Source organism: Pezoporus wallicus, unplaced genomic scaffold (genome assembly GCF_028554395.1).
Source record: "Pezoporus wallicus isolate ANWC-B61680 ecotype Strahan unplaced genomic scaffold, APGP_CSIRO_Pwel_v1 contig_5116, whole genome shotgun sequence".
Classification (NCBI taxonomy): Eukaryota; Metazoa; Chordata; class Aves; order Psittaciformes; family Psittacidae; genus Pezoporus; species Pezoporus wallicus.
In genome coordinates, this window is record NW_026642000.1 from 969,929 (window position 1) to 986,404 (window position 16,476).

The window sequence follows — 16,476 nt, forward strand, 5'->3', positions numbered from 1 at the left end:
CAGGGGTTTCTTTACTGTGGGAAGGACTTTATTTCAAGCTCTTTGGAGTGAGTATTTGGAAGAGTGGATGTTATCCTTCATGCAGATATTTTCTCATGAACAATTTTAGCTGAAATTTTCCATTCTGGGACAAGGGAAGCTGGGGTAGGGAGAAGAAATCATTTCAACCCCAAGTTCAGCCTGTTGTTGCAGCGTGTAGAGAAGCAGGCATTGTGTGAGCTAGTGAGCAAGCTTTACTGATACATGACTGCCTTCCAGTCTGCCACAGGTGGATTTTGGGGTTGACATTTAGTGATAGCAGGTGGGACTGTTAAGGTAATATTAACGATTGACCTGTTCCTTTGTCTGCAAATGCCTGGCTAGATTTGCCTGGCTTGTGAACTGCTGACAAAGGAGCACTTCTGTTATGCTGTAGGCTGATGTCCTGCTCTGAAAAGATGTGGTCTGATCTGGGTTGTGCGCATGAGTTCACTACCCTCCTGACCCATCAGTGCTGAGACATGGAGAGAAACTTGTATGTCAACATGCTAGAAAGATGCCCAGGTGTATGGGACAGCAGAAAGCTGCAGTGGTCATTGCTCACCAGAACCGTAATTCCCTTCTGTCCCTGGTCTCTCATATTGGCAGAAAAGCCCTGTATGACAATGGAATTCTGTGAGGCTCTGCCCATGTCCACTGTGTCCATTCATTTTTCATCTAAAAAATATGTGTTATCATCAGAGATACCTAAATGATGCTGGCAGAAACCAGAATGCTGTTGTGGAATACTCCTTTTGCTCTCTGCTGTCCCTTTTATTAGCAAAATACTAACACCTTTGGGGCAGACATCAGAAAGTATCAATGTGTCAAACAAGGCCACAGAAAGAAAGTAAACTGCAGCAGGAGATAACTGCTTTTCTGTTTAGACCAGAATAATCAGTGGACTCTTAAGTCACATCTGTGAGGAAAATAATTATTTTTCCCTACCTCATGTTTCTCTTACATGTATTGCCTTGCATTACATACCCTAACAGGACTAGTCTGGGGCTGCAGGGAGCTAAGAGCACTCGGAGAAGCTCTGTGCAACTTTATTCCCTTACTCCATGCCATCTCTCCCATGAACAAGGACGCCACTTGTTACTGGCAGCACACCAAGGGCAGCAGGAGGATTAGAGCTGAAGGAGAGCATTTCCATCTGCCATGCAGCTCCTCATTCATTTCTGGTGCTCTACTTCTGCCTCATGCATCTCTATCAGTCCATTTATCCACAGTGTCACCCTCTCTTCCACACACCCCAGCACGTCCTAGACCCCTTCTTCCTCCTGGCTTTTGTTTTCAGGAACTGGCAGCTTAAGCCAGATGTCAGGTGCTTCTCAGGCAGTTTCTTGGTTTGTACTGAGGTACCTAAGGTCTCTAATGTGTGAGCATGTGTGGGGTACACTGAACAGACCCAGCTGCACAACTTGTGCACTGAACACCCCCTCTGTGCCAGGGAGTGAAACACTAAGACAGTAGGGATGTGAAGGAAGGTTTTCAGCAATGGAGTAGCTGAAGTGTCTGTATCTGGGTTGTAAAATGGGTGTGGAACAACTTAATGTTGAGAAAGGATTCTGCATCCAAAGTAGCTTTCCACTAGTGGGCATTGATGGCAGGAATTACAGGATCGTTCAGGTTGAAAGGGACCAGAGGAGGTCTGTAATCCAACCTTCTGTTCAAAGCAGTGTCATCAATGAGGTGAGACCAGTTTCCTTTGCGGTCAGTCTGATCTTGAAACCTCCAACGATGGAGACTGCACACCCTTTCTGGGTAACTCGTTCTACTGCTGGACTGGTCCTGGGATAGATGCCACAGTACAGCCTTCAGGTACAGTACAATTCACTAACTGCAACTCTCCGACTCAGTCCAGTCAGTACTATACCCATCCTGTTGGCTACCAGTCCAGACCATAATGTCCTAACTTACAAGACCAGAACACTGGGGGAAACAATGTTGAAAATGTTGTTGCTAAACTCAGGGTAAATGCCATCCACTGCTCTTCCATCCATCCATCCATCCATCCATCCATCCATCCATCCATCCATCCATCCATCCATCCATCCATCCACAAATCCCAGTCTTTTATAAAAAAAAGGCAATCAGGCAAGTTCACCAGGTATGATTTCTCCTCAGTGAATCAATGCTGATGTCGTGGTTTAAACCCAGTCAGGTAACTTGTTCACTCACTCCCAGTGAGTGGTGCCGAGCTGACAACAATCAAGGCCCGTGTCCGTCTCCCCCCCCCTTGCACCGGGGCTCTCCCCTTCCGCAACAAATCACCACCGCTACTATCAGCTAAAAACAATGATAAGGGAAAATAACGCTCCCGGAGGAACGGGGAGGAGGATCGAGAGAGTGCAACTCCTACGGGTTGAGACAAGAACAGTCCAGCAACAAATCACCACCGCTACTATCAGCTAAAAACAATGATAAGCCCCACAGGGCATTTGCCACCATCCATGAGTCAGTATAGAGATAAAGTACTGGCCACTTTTCTCGTTCAGCAATGTCCAGGGCCAGCTGGATGGCTTTCACCTCGGCAAATTGACTCGATTCACCCTCTCCTTCAGCAGTTTCTGCAACTTGTCGTCCAGGACTCCATACAGCTGCCTTCCATCTCCGATGCTTTCCCACAATACGGCAAGAGCCATCAGTAAACAAGGCATACTGCTTTTCACTTTCTGACAGTTTATTATATGGTGGGGCCTCTTCAGCGCGCACCACCTCCTCCTCTGGTGACATTCCGAAATCTTTGCCCTCTGGCCAGTCCACGATGACTTCTAGAATGCCTGGACGACTGGGATTTCCTATTCGAGTTCGTTGTGTAATTAGTGCAGCCCATTTACTCCATGTAGCATCAGTTGCATGATGTGTAGAGGAGACCCTGCCTTTGAACATCCAGCCCAGCACGGGCAGCCGGGGTGCCAGGAGAAGCTGGGCTTCAGTGCCAATCACTTCCGAAGCAGCTCGAACCCCTTCATAGGCTGCCAGTATCTCTTTCTCAGTTGGGGTATAGCTGGCCTCAGATCCTTTGTATCCCCGACTCCAAAAGCCGAGGGGTCGACCTCGAGTCTCCCCTGGAGCTTTCTGCCAGAGGCTCCAGGTAGGACCGTTCTCCCCAGCTGCAGTGTACAGCACATTTTTTACATCTGGCCCGGTCCGGACTGGTCCAAGGGCTACTGCATGAACTATCTCATGTTTAATTTGCTCAAAGGCTTGTTGCTGCTCAGGGCCCCATTTAAAATCATTCTTCTTCCGGGTCACATGATAGAGAGGGCTTACAATCGAACTGTAATTTGGGATGTGCATTCTCCAGAACCCCACAGCACCCAAGAAAGCTTGCATTTCTTTCTTATTAGTTGGTGGAGACATTGCTGTTATCTTGTTGATCACATCTGTGGGGATCTGTCTACGTCCATCTTGCCATTTTATTCCCAAAAATTGAATCTCCTGTGCAGGTCCCTTGACCTTACTCTGTTTTATGGCAAAACCGGCTTTCAGCAGGATTTGGATTATTTTCCTCCCTTTCTCAAAGACTTCTTCCGCTGTATCGCCCCACACAATAATGTCATCAATGTATTGCAGGTGTTCTGGAGCTTGCCCCTGTTCCAGTGCAGTCTGGATCAGTCCATGGCAAATGGTAGGGCTGTGTTTCCACCCCTGGGGCAGTCGGTTCCAAGTGAACTGGACACCCCTCCAAGTAAAAGCAAACTGTGGCCTGCACTCTGCTGCCAAAGGAATGGAGAAAAATGCATTGGCAATATCAATCGTGGCATACCACTTGGCTGCCTTTGACTCTAGTTCATACTGAAGTTCTAGCATGTCCGGTACGGCAGCACTCAATGGTGGTGTGACTTCATTCAGGCCACGATAGTCTACTGTTAGTCTCCATTCTCCATTAGACTTTCGCACTGGCCATATGGGGCTATTGAAGGGTGAGCGGGTCCTGCTGATCACCCCCTGACTCTCCAGTCTACGGATCAGCTGATGGATGGGAATCAGGGAGTCTCGGTTGGTGCGATATTGCCGCCGGTGCACTGTTGTGGTCGCCATTGGCACTTGTTGTTCTTCAACTTTCAGCAACCCCACAGCAGAGGGATCTTCTGAGAGACCAGGCAAGGTGGACAGCTGCTCAATTTCCTCAGTCTCCAAAGCAGCAATGGTACCCTTTTTGTCTTTGAAGTACCCTCTCTTGAGGTAGTCTATGCCGAGGATGCATGGAGCCTCTGGACCAGTCACAATAGGGTGCTTTTGCCACTCCCCTCCCAGTCAGGCAACTCCATTAGATGGGTTCTCATATGTGCACCGGTATCTATAGAGCCTTATACTTCTGCTCCTCTCTTGAATAATAGGACGTCTTTTGTTAATAGCTGAGACGTGTGTTGGTACACGTGAGGAGCTGGATAAATCAGATACATCGTCCCTCAATTTGTCGAGGTCCTGGGACAGTTTTTTCACAGCTGAGATGATGGAAGGAGTGAGATTGTCTTCGAACTCTCGGAGTTTATGAACCATTTCATCCACTGTTAGTGGTACTATGTCATTCCAGGTCACTGTTGCCAATGAATGGGCATATGATGACGGTGCATTCCGTGTAAGTTTTCGCCACATGGGTCGTGTACATTCAACTTCATCTGGATCTATAGGTGTATCCCCGTTATTCGGCTTGATGTGATAGATCATCTCTACGATGGCCGATTCCCTCAGAGACTGGATGCCTTTGTCTATAGTAGTCCACTTGGCCGAACGACTCGTAACATCGTCCTTGTACGGAAACCTTTCTCTCACAGCTGCCAAGAGCCTCCTCCAAAGGCTGAGGGACTTTTTCTCTCTTGCAATTGCTTTCTCAATTCCCCCTTCTCTAGCAAGTGATCCCAGCTGCTTGGCTTCTGTACCTTCTAGTTCGTGACCATCGGCCCCATTGTCCCAGCATCGGAGTAACCAGGTGATGATGTGCTCCCCTGGTTGACGGGTAAAATCTTTTCGCATATTCCGCAGCTCGGTTGAGGTCCGAGGTCGAGAAGTTACCTCTTCTTCTTCTTCTTCGTCATGTGATGATGACTCCTGATCAGATTCTGGACCGGGTGGTGAATTCATTGGTTCTTCATCTCGCTTCACCCTTTTTGCCTCCTTTTTGCTTGTTCTCTTGCGTACAGGGGCAACCGATATTGGTACGAATTGGTCCTCTGGTTTGGCTGCAGTGATTATCACTGTGGTTTGAGTAGCGACTGTACTTGTTGCTGGGGGTGGTGTAGCTACCGTGCTTGGAGCTGGGGTAACCGCGCTGTCTGTTGCAGTTGAAGTTTGAGCAGCTGCTGTACTTGCCACTGGGGTAGCTGCGCAGTTCATTGCAGCCAAAGTTTGAGTAGCGACTGTCGCTTTGCCCTCAAATCCGCTGATATTCTTTTCCTTTTGAAGGTGCTGGATAGTGTTGAACAAGGCCCTGTAAGCATAGGCCAAGCCCCAGCACGTTGCCGTGATTTGTCCATCTCTGGTATGGCCAGAATGACCACACACCTCATTTAAGTGTTTTACTAATTCTTCTGGATTTTGCAGTTGTTCGGTAGTGAAATTCCAAAATACTGGAGGGGCCCACTGACCTAGATACTTGCCCATACTATCCCACACACCCTGCCACTCATGGCTGTCCAGCCTCTGGGAAAATCTCTCGGTCCTCCTACATCGTCTTTTGACCCCAGACAAGACCCAAACCTGAATCTGCTTAACTCTTGAAATCAGTAGTGGGCAAAACACACTCTGTATGCGTGTTAGCATGGTGATTCCCATCACCATCAGCAAACAAGTCTCAACAGCATTAAAAGGCCATTCAAAAAATTCAAAACTCTCAAATGTAAATGGTCTGGGGGGACGACTAGGAGGGTAAAAGGATGTCTCCTTCACAGGTTGAGCACCTGAGAAGGAGAAAAAAGATGTGTAATTGCTAAGCACCTCCATCATATACCTCCCAAAGTATAAAGGTGGTGACCACACTGGGAACATAAACCAGATCAGTTTCATGATCAATGATTCTATTGTATTACAAGTCATTACCATAAAGTACAATGGGATAAAAACCTTAGCCCAAGCCCCACACTTGAAAAACACTAATACAGCCAATACCGGATGGACGTAAGATATGGTATACTGAAACTGTGAGATCAAGAGGAAAAACCTTGAGAGCCAATAAATCAGCATTGTGACGAGTGACTATCAATCCAATCAGATCTGTTCTTATCTCAACCCCTCGTGCCCCACGTTGGGCGCCAAAAAGAACTGTCGTGGTTTAAACCCAGTCAGGTAACTTGTTCACTCACTCCCAGTGAGTGGTGCCGAGCTGACAACAATCAAGGTCCGTGTCCGTCTCCCCCCCCCCTTGCACCGGGGCTCTCCCCTTCCCCGCTCCCGGAGGAACGGGGAGGAGGATCGAGAGAGTGCAACTCCTACGGGTTGAGACAAGAACAGTCCAGCAACAAATCACCACCGTTACTATCAGCTAAAAACAATGATAAGAGAGTCCTTGGTCAGGGTAAACATCACTTAGCAACAACCGACAACATCGGCTTCACCAACGCTGTTCTCAAACTAGAAGTCAAAACACAGCACTGCACCAGTTAACACAAAGGAAAAAACATGACTGCTACTGCTGAACCCAGGACAGCTGATTACTCCTAGTTGCCTGTTTGTTTTTCATGTGCCCAGAAATACTGTCCAAGTCAGAACTTGGTTCCTGTTTTTTCCAGGGTTTGAAGTGAGACTGGACAACCTGCAGTTGCCTAGTCTGTCCTGAGTGCTTTTTGAATATAGCTGCAACATTTCTCCAGTTGGCAGAGGTACCCATGGCCTCTCAAAGAAGATCAAAAGTGACCTTACTTCGGCATCATCTCTCAGCAATCTTAGACACAGCCCTTCTGGATCCATGGACTTGTATGAGTCAAGTTTTCTACAGCAATCCCTAAGTCATCCACTAATGGTCATCCTTCCCTTTCATGAGGCCTGAGAGACCTTACTGGTGAAGATTAAGGCAAAGAAGGCATTTTGTTTCTCAGGTTTGTCTGTGCCCACTCTCACGAATCACCCAGCCTATTCATTAATAATCTGCCATTTTCCTTGTTCAGCCTTTTATCACTAGTTCAGCAATTGGAGCTCTTCTTGTTACCCTTGACATGCAAGCTTAAACTCCAGCTGATGTATAGCTTTTCCTGACACCATCACTCAATGCCCATGCAATGTTTCTAAATTCCTCCTGTGAGTTACATCGGAGTGATTTGTGTCAGCAACTCAGAGGTCCTAGTGATCATTGCACTTTGTGTGGAGATGGAATCCCTTGTGATCATTGTGCCATGTGCAAAGGGTATGATAAATGTCCCTGTCAATACCACAGTGAGGAAGAAGAAGAAACAAGGGAATAGTCCCCCTGGGTCAACCGCGATATTGTGCAAAGAAATGCTTTGTTCATTGTTTGATTGCATGAATGTTCCTGGGGGGGGGGGGGGGGGTAGGTAACTTAGAGATATGTCCTGTTACAGAATGTTGTAAAATCTGTGTGCTGAACAAATAACCATATAAGGAGTGGAATTTATGGGGGCTAAGATGGCGGTCAGACTTGTGATAGACATCTTCCTGTTAATGCATTACCAAGACGTTTAGTAACCTTTCTAAGATGTTTCTTCACCCAGAGACAAGACCCCAGCAACAGGAGGAGAGCAATAGTAAAGAGCCAGCCACTTCAACATCCAGGATTGGCTGCAACCCAAGACGCCCGGGAAAAGAAGACAACAGGATTGGCTGAAACCCAAGGCCGAAAAGTGTAAGAAACTACCCCCAGAAGTTCCCCTTGTGTGTCTTGGGCGGAGCAGAGACTCCCCAGTGCACCCAGCGCTGCTTGCTTATTGCCCCTTGATATTAATCAATTGTAATAAAAATTAGTTAAACGAGATTGGCTAGATGAGATTTATATAACACTCCTTTGTAGCCTACCCCTGCTTCCACCTGCTTTATGCTCTTCTTTTACATTGGAGTCCTCATAGAGACCAGCTCTCTACCTACCCCAGCTGGTCTGCTGCTGTCTTTTTTCTCTGAATACTGAGATGACTTGTTCTTGCACTTGGTTGAAGCCCCAGAGATACCATCACTGTTGCAGACGGTGATACAGTAAAAAGGCTGCTTTTTCCCTGCTGTGCACTGAAAGAGGCAAGGAACAAGATGTCCTGAGCTACAGAACTCTGATACATTGTGGGGTACACCTTTGCTAGGGTGGACTAGCATTGAGCAGGTTGCAACCTTTCATCACATCTGATACATTAGTAATACTCCCCCCTCCCCCCCGAATGGGTTATCTGCTTGCGGCTGACACCGAAACATAGCAGGTTTTCTATGTGGGGATGTGAATAGGTTCTTCTCTCTCTTCAGCCACAGATTTTAATGAAATTGTAGGAACTTTGTTGTTTTTGAGAAGGCTGTCCCTCTGCCAAGTCCATTAAAACTTGCTAACATAAAGGAGGGGAAGGGGCAGGAAGTAGGCAGACATTCTAGTTTTGTGCATTCCTTACTGTCTAAAGATCCCAGGTTAAAATAGTACCCGAAAGTATAATTAAAGACTGCGCAGGCTCATTAGGTACAGAGTGTGTGTATGGGAGTGGAGATAGAATTAGGTTTGCTCAAACAATTCTTATGCTAGCATTTCCTAATATTATAATGTTTAAATTTTAATTCCACAAAACATCAGTGACAAGTGGTGTTGTTACATAAATGAATTCACCATCCACTGCTGTTGTGTCTCGTGACCTGGTGTTAGAAGCGTGAGGAGACTTCTCCAAGAAACCCTGGCTTTTGATTAATTTGGACCATTTAATGCCAATTAAAGTGTGTATTTATATGGTTTTTGGCAGAGAGGGCTCTGAAGACTCATTCTGCATACCTGGAAGCCACCATCCTGTTTGTTTGCACAGTGCACACAGTGGGGGGTGAATTGGAAAAAGAAAACAGTAAGATCTTCACTTCCAAGACTGTCACGAAAGTCTGTGTACCTTCATGGAGCAGAAGATCATATATTTAAAAAAAAAAAAAAAAAAGAGGGAGAGCGATTGCTAAGTGCACAGAGCAAGCAATGCAGCGCAAAGGTTTTGCTCTGTGCACTCCTAGACTGAAAGATACTATTGTATATGCAGGTTCTTCATTACTAGCAGGTATGGGGAAGGAAAGGAATGCAGAAGTCACTGCACTCACAACTTTGCACACTGATGAAGCAGACCCTTTTCTCCAGGCATAAAGATTAGTTGCTAGCTTGGCCAAACAGAGCAAAACAGGCCAGTCACATCAGAAGAATGTCTTAGGAGATAGCAAAATACATGTCCAACACTCTGGGTGGCAAAGCAGTTGTTTGGGGGCTGAATCTTTTAACAGCAAGGGAAGTCTTGGGAATAGTTCCTTGTTTCCACTTCTCTCAGTTGTGAGTGTGGAAAGTCAACACATCCCCTGAGAGAAGTGCAAGCAGCTGACAGTCATTTCTGCCACTCTATAACCACCAGTGAAAGACCAGTCCATTATGCAGTGTGATCTCCAAGTATTTTTCTACAGAATACAGTTTTAAAGAATTGTCTGCACTTTGGCTTGCTTCTGCTTATGGGGATGTTGATTTTCCCCAAGGCAAACTACGGATTTGTCTTTGCAGCTGTAATTATTCCTGAAAATGGGTGGATGCAACCCAACAATAGGACTTCTCTGGCTAAAAGAAAACATGTGCCTTAGAAAGTTCTGATTGTGGACTCTGCGAATGTGAAGTAAAACACTCCTGATTGCTGTATCTGTGCTGCTGTCCTGGGTTCAGCAGTAGCAGTCATTTTTCTCCTTCTTGGTAGCTGGTGCAGTGCTGTGTTTTGACTTTCGGCCTGGGAACAGAGCTGATAACACTGATGTTTTGGTTTGGCCAAGGACTTTGTGAGCCTCATGCTCTGCCAGGGAGGAGGGGAAGCCAGGAGGAAGCAGAGACAGGACACCTGACCCAAACTGACCAAAGAGGTATTCCATACCACAGCACGTCATGCCCAGGAGGTAACTGTGAGTTAGCTGGAAGGGCTGGGAGACTGCAGGGTTGGAGGAGGTATCGGTCGTTGCTCGGTCAGGTTGGGGGGGGGGGGGGGGGGCAAGTTATTGGTCGGCTGGTGATGAGGTGTTGTATTCTCTTCCCTTGTTATTTCCTTTATCATTGTTATTATTGGTGGTAGCAGTAGTGATTTGTGTTATACCTTAGTTACTAAACTGTTCTTATCTCAACCCGTGGGAGTTGCATTCTTTTGATTTGCCTCTCCATTCCTTCGGGAGTAGGGGGAGAGAAGGGGGGGGGGAGGGGGGAGTGAGCGAACGAGTTGCCTGACTGGGTTTAAACCACGACAGCTGCCAATCTTTTCTGAAACTTAAGATAACCCAATGAAACATTTCCTGATATTTTCTGATTTTGGCATTTAGATTCCCTGAGCCATTTTTTTTCCCATTTATATCTATAGCAAACTTACCCACTCACGTAAGACAAGTGATTGGAATTATCAATATGTCTACATAAAAATCAATTGTTTGTGCACTGTCAGTTCCATTAGTGCCTTGTAGGGTGACTCTTTCAAGGAGAGAAATAGATTATCCCTCCCCCCCGCTCAATGGAAAGCATAATTAATTTCATGGCTTTGCAAACATAAGCAGCTGAAGCTATTTTAGAATCATTATATCTGACTATATTTCATGCTCCATTTAAGATAAGTGAGTGCAAAATCCAAACAAAGTAGGTGTCCAATTTACATCTCAAAGCAAAAGAGAATTTTAGCAATAAGCTCTCTTGGTGCAGCATCGTCTTTGTTTCTACTTTGCAAACATCTCTCTTGCATGCCAAGCATGGCTCGCTCAGTCACAGCCTGCCCTGTGTGGCTATGGGGGCCTGGCAGAGCTAACCAGCCAGCGCGTGGCACGCAGCACACACAACCTTTTCTATTGTACGTGTATAGAGATTTTTTACCTTTTAAACATTAGTAGTAGGGGCTCTAGCCTTCACAATTCTTGCTCATTACTACTTTGCATGCTGGTGCACACATAATGTACAGCCACATCCAATTAATACAACAGTTAGCTTTCCTTGGTCCCTGCGACAATGGTGGTCTCCTGTTCCAAAGTCATCATGGATGTCCTCAACACATCCTCAACACACAAGCAGCTGCTGCTGTGTCACAGGCACACTGTTAATGAAACAAGCAAAGACAGTCTTTTTCTCAAAAACATCCCCACATTTATTCTTTGTTCTCTGCACAAAGAAACTTTTTATATAGGAGCTAAAGAATGGAATAAAGATCCACATATTGTGAAAGCGACTGAATGCCTCAGGGTCCCAGAAAGCAACTGCTATAATTCCAGGTGCACAGCAGCCAAGATGAAGACAAGAGGAGGTGCTCTGTGCTGGAAGTGAGCTATCCAGGTAGAGCACACAAGGTACACACAAGGTATAATTATTACATATCACACCCCATCATTGTTCATATTCCTAGAAAGCTGTGATGCATGGGGACAGTGGCTCCCTGTTCTGCCCTTCTCTGTCTTTCCCTCTCTCCCCTTACTCTTTAATTTCCCTTCTTTTGGCAAGACAGAAAAAGGTTGGTTGATTTATCCATTCTTGCAATTTTAGTTATCTTAGCTCAATTTCTGGTGTTCGGAAGACTTGTGGCAAGTGCAGTTTCTCTTTGGTGCAATTTACTATGTAATTGGATGCCTACTCTGTTTCATACTCTTTCAGCTGGATATTCACCTGGTATAGAATTCCCTTCCCAAGAATTATTTAAAACACCAAAAAGAATACCACCATTTGTGATTAATAATAACTACAGAGAAGTTCTCAAACCCCTTTTTCGGGTTTTGTGGGAGTTTTGGTTTTGTTTAGTTTGTTGTTGTTTTTTTTTCCCTTGTCTTTCAGTACTCACATTCACAAATGTATTCCTTCTGCTCTATACCACTTCACAGATGTAGAGAGCAGGTACAATACACAGGCTGGGTGAGGAGTCTATAGTCCAATAGAGGATTTTAGGTAAATTCCTGCAAAGGACTATAAGCACATTTCCCTCCTACTTTGTCTCTACCTCTGCATGCTGGAAATCTGCAGCATGGGTCTTCTTAATCCCTCTGCAGGAGAAAACACAGGACACACAATACATTCACATGGCCTGCAACACATGGAGGCATACACACTTATTTTACTCCTGGCCTTCTGCTGTTAGTTTGTGCAATTGCAAATGAGCAATTAATTTTTTTTTATTACATAGTGGCTGCAGGAAGTGCCATTTGAAAACTTAAGAGAAGTCCAGAAATAATTATCGTTCTTAAGGATATTTAATAGTAGTCTCAGTCTTTCCTTTGTTTCTGAAATAGCTGTTCATCCAAAACAACCAGTAAACATAAAAGGAACCAACAGAGCTTTAAACCAGCCCAGAAGGATTAGAAATGGCGCATTAACTATTTTTGTTATGCATATACTCAACACTACTGAAAATGACAGCTAGCAAGTGTTTGGGAAAAAAGCATAGTTTTCCTTAGTGCTGTACTAGAACACCCTACCCTTTGGCAAGGAAGAAACCAGTGATCTATATAAGTAACTGTAGAGTCGCCATTTACTGTACTAGAGTGCACCACTGGGACTAGTGCTGTGCAGAGAGGTGGCCAAATAGGACACTGGGGACACAAATCTACTGCTGAAGGCAGTAGATTTCAGAATGAAATTGCACTCAGTTTATATCATTTCCCTGCAGAGTTACAAAAAAAAAAAAAATCTTTACAGAGGAAAGATAAGAAGGTTTTGGGGCTAAAAGCTGCATTTCATTTCGCAAACTTTGCACACTCATTATATTAAAATTTCTTACTCTGGATTTAGTATTTCCTTAGTATAACATAAGATTATTCAGAGGAAAGAATTGTTCAAGGCTCTCTTGTTCTCCACCTCACACCCTCCCCCCCCCTTTATTTCCCAGTGAGTGTTTTAATAGCACAATAACTTCCTCCCTCCACTCTTCCCCTCCCCCCCCATCAGGAACATGCATTTTTCAGTGCTGACTGTAGGGCACAAAGATCTACAGTTCCATTTAGCTTGAAACCAAATACTTTGTCTTTCTGAGTACGGGCTGTCCCTTTGTCATGTGTTTTGATATTTTGGGGTCTTTTTAATCATGTGAGTTTTTATTGTGGATTATACTCTGCTCTATGTTTGTTTGTTTGTTCTCATTGCTAAAGGAGTGGCCCCTTCAGCATTTTAATATTCTTGCATGAGAGGCTGTCTCGAGCCTTTTAGAACAGTTTGCTTTAGAAAAGAGGTTTATGCATTCATGCTCTCTGCATGTGTCCATTATTTTTAGTTCCTCTGTGATGACTTCATATCTTCTGGACAGCTTCAGTCATACTGGATGGAAGGGTAGAAAACCCAATGAATTGGATGTCTTACACATTTTGTAAAATTTGGTATCTAGCAAGGCAGACCACAGTACCATGTGTAAGGGTAGGCAGAGGCAGGTCAGGTATTCTCTCTTCTGACCAGCTTAAGAACTTGTAAGCAGGGGTAAACTGGGCATTTGGCACTCTGAGTCCTGTTCCAAGTCAGCCACAGCATACATTGCCTCTTGACCCCTGTCCACTCAACCAAAAAGATCTCATGGCCCTGGGAGCTGTTATTGCTGTTTAGCTATTATTTGGTAGGCTCCTGCACTTGCTGTGGGACTTGCCTGCCTCACTATGTTTGAGTCTAACGCTCATTAGTGTCTGTTTCTTGCTTTTGCTGCATGCTGGAGTGCTGTACTGCTTGCCATCTTACTCTTGTATGCATGGGAAGATCTTCATAACAGCAATGGCAACAGATCTAGAATGGCAGATGGCAGTGGCTGTGCATGAGGTCATGCTGTGTTGTCATGGATAAGCTCATGACAGAGCAGGTACACCCTGGAGGGTCTGCAGCCATGGGTAAGGCCATGTTAATGCAGATTGACTTCTGAAAGAACCGTGACTATGGGAATGGCCACACTGGAGCAGGTATCTCTCTGAAGGCATTGTGGCCCATGGATAAGGCCATACTGGAACATCTGCACATCAAAGTGACCATGGCTGTGGCTAAGTATGTAAGTGTGGGAGTGAGCAGCAGGAGTACTCCTGAAGAGATTGTGGCTCATAGATAAGGCTCCAGGTGCAGGCTGTTCTGAAAGTTCATTGCAATGTTAAAACAGATGGTCTGGTCCAAAGGGACCGGGGTGGATATCATAGTGGAAATACATTTAAATTGTTATAACCCATTATTTGAGCTGCATGTTACAGGAATTACTATAGCAGAGACTACTTGAACCAATGGAGGACAAACCTTAGGAGACACAGTGCAAGTGCAGCAGCGACCTGATCTGAGCTGGCTTTAGTGTGTCCATATTGCCTTATCACTAAAGTTTCACTTGGTGCTGTAGAACTAAACTCCTATCAGAAATTAACCACCCAGAGGCTGATTTGTTTTCTGTTCTGTGCTGTCACACATACTAATATAGCTGAAAATGCAATTACACCATTTAAGTGTTCCTAATTGCACAAGTTTTTTAAATCAGAATTGTTATAGATAATTTTGAATACTTCCAGGGAGTAATTAGCATCTGTATAAGTGACTGGATTTTACATCCTGTGGCTTCAGACAAGGAAGCTAGAATAATCATTTATCTTAGAAAATCTGGTAGACTGCATGGACTGCAAAACTTCTAAATGATAGACCTGAACACATTTTTTTATTCTAGCAGTAATCTCATTTAGATTTAAATGTCATTATGGCCTTTACACTTGCTCAGGACATACATTATACTGTTACAGAGAGACAGAATGAGGAGTTGTTCATACAAAGACCATGCGATAAACTTCATAGCACAGAGGCCAGTAAAGATAATCCACGTGGAATTGATTGCTTGTAAAACAAATGTAAACTGGTAGCAAAGCCAATGCAGTCAGCCATTCAGGTTGATGTTGCAGTATTTTATGCTGATTCATTACTAATGCAAGGAAAATCACACATGAAAATAATTTATTAAAATTTCGCTATATTAATGCTCAAAAACCCACCTGTGCATTTCCACATGGACTACACCCTCAGTTGCATTTTCAGATGGGCTCCTGTGCTGAGTGAAAGGTTTCCTGTAAGATCCTGTATTTTTAACGTAAATGGGGAAGTGCCCATACTGATGCATTCTGATTTCATAAAGGTGAGGTTGCTTACTTTTCATCTACACACAGAAAATTAATAACACTATTGTGGAAAAAAGTGGCCCTTATCTTTCTCATGTCAGAAGTGCTGTGAATTACAACAGTAGCTCCTGTTGCCCTGAGGCACCAGCTTCCTTCAGCAGAAGAGGTGACTTCCGGCTGACTGTAAATCAAGCTGCTCTCCTCTGCTTTGACTCCAAGTGCAGTCAATACGAGCTCCACAGTAAAACTGTTCAGTCTGCCTAGTTACTGAACAGTCAACAGGCCACAAGGAATTTTGTTTGTCAAGGTAAGCTTTGAATTTGGTGCTGAAATATAGAAAGAGGCCCAACTGGGGAAGGCTGCATCTTAAAACTCACTTTCTCCTCCATGACTTTATTTCTTGCCCCTCAGCCAGGGCAGAGGTGGTGTCTGCAATGGGTTGTCAACTATTATTTTGTACAAGACACTTAGGGACTCCCTGGATTTGCACTTCACCAGAGTATACCCAAGCTTGCCTTGCAGACAGCTACTGTAGGCTCATCTCTTCTGACACTGGTACAATATATTTAGACCCCAGGGCTGGGTTAAGACCCTAGCTTCCAATACCTGTTTTTTAATGCATATAGGCCAGGTTTTCTTCTCTGAGCCCTGCTTTATCTTCAACAATCTGCGTGTTAGTGTAAAAGCAAAGACTGTCCAATAATAAAGTTTCCCTCAATACTGGAATAAATACTTAATATACCTTGAGAAGGCAAAAAAAGCCATCTCTGCAACTTAGCTGTACAACCTTTTTCCCATATTTTCTTTTTCCTAAAGAGAGGTGTCTTGCAGAAGACTTGTTGATATCATGCCTACAGTTTGCATCTGGGATAGTAGGCCCACGGTGTTTTTAAACAGCTCCACAGCTGTAAGAGCAATGACCTAGAGCTGTACAGAGTGAGGAGAAAGCAGGTACTGATGTAACAACTTTGGAGTTGAAATGAGTGTTGAGAGACTGGGTCATGATACTCTCAATGGTGATGGAAAGAGAAGCAGTGATCGAGAGAATCATTCTCTTTACAACTACCTGAAAGGAGGTTGTGGTGAGATGGGGGTTGCTCTCCTCTCCCAAGTAACCAGTGATAACACAAGAAGTAACAGCCTCAAGCTGCACCAGGAGAGATTTAGATTGGATAATAGGAACAATTTCTTCACAGAGAGGGTGCTCAGGCACTGGAAGAGGCTGACCAGGGAAGTGGT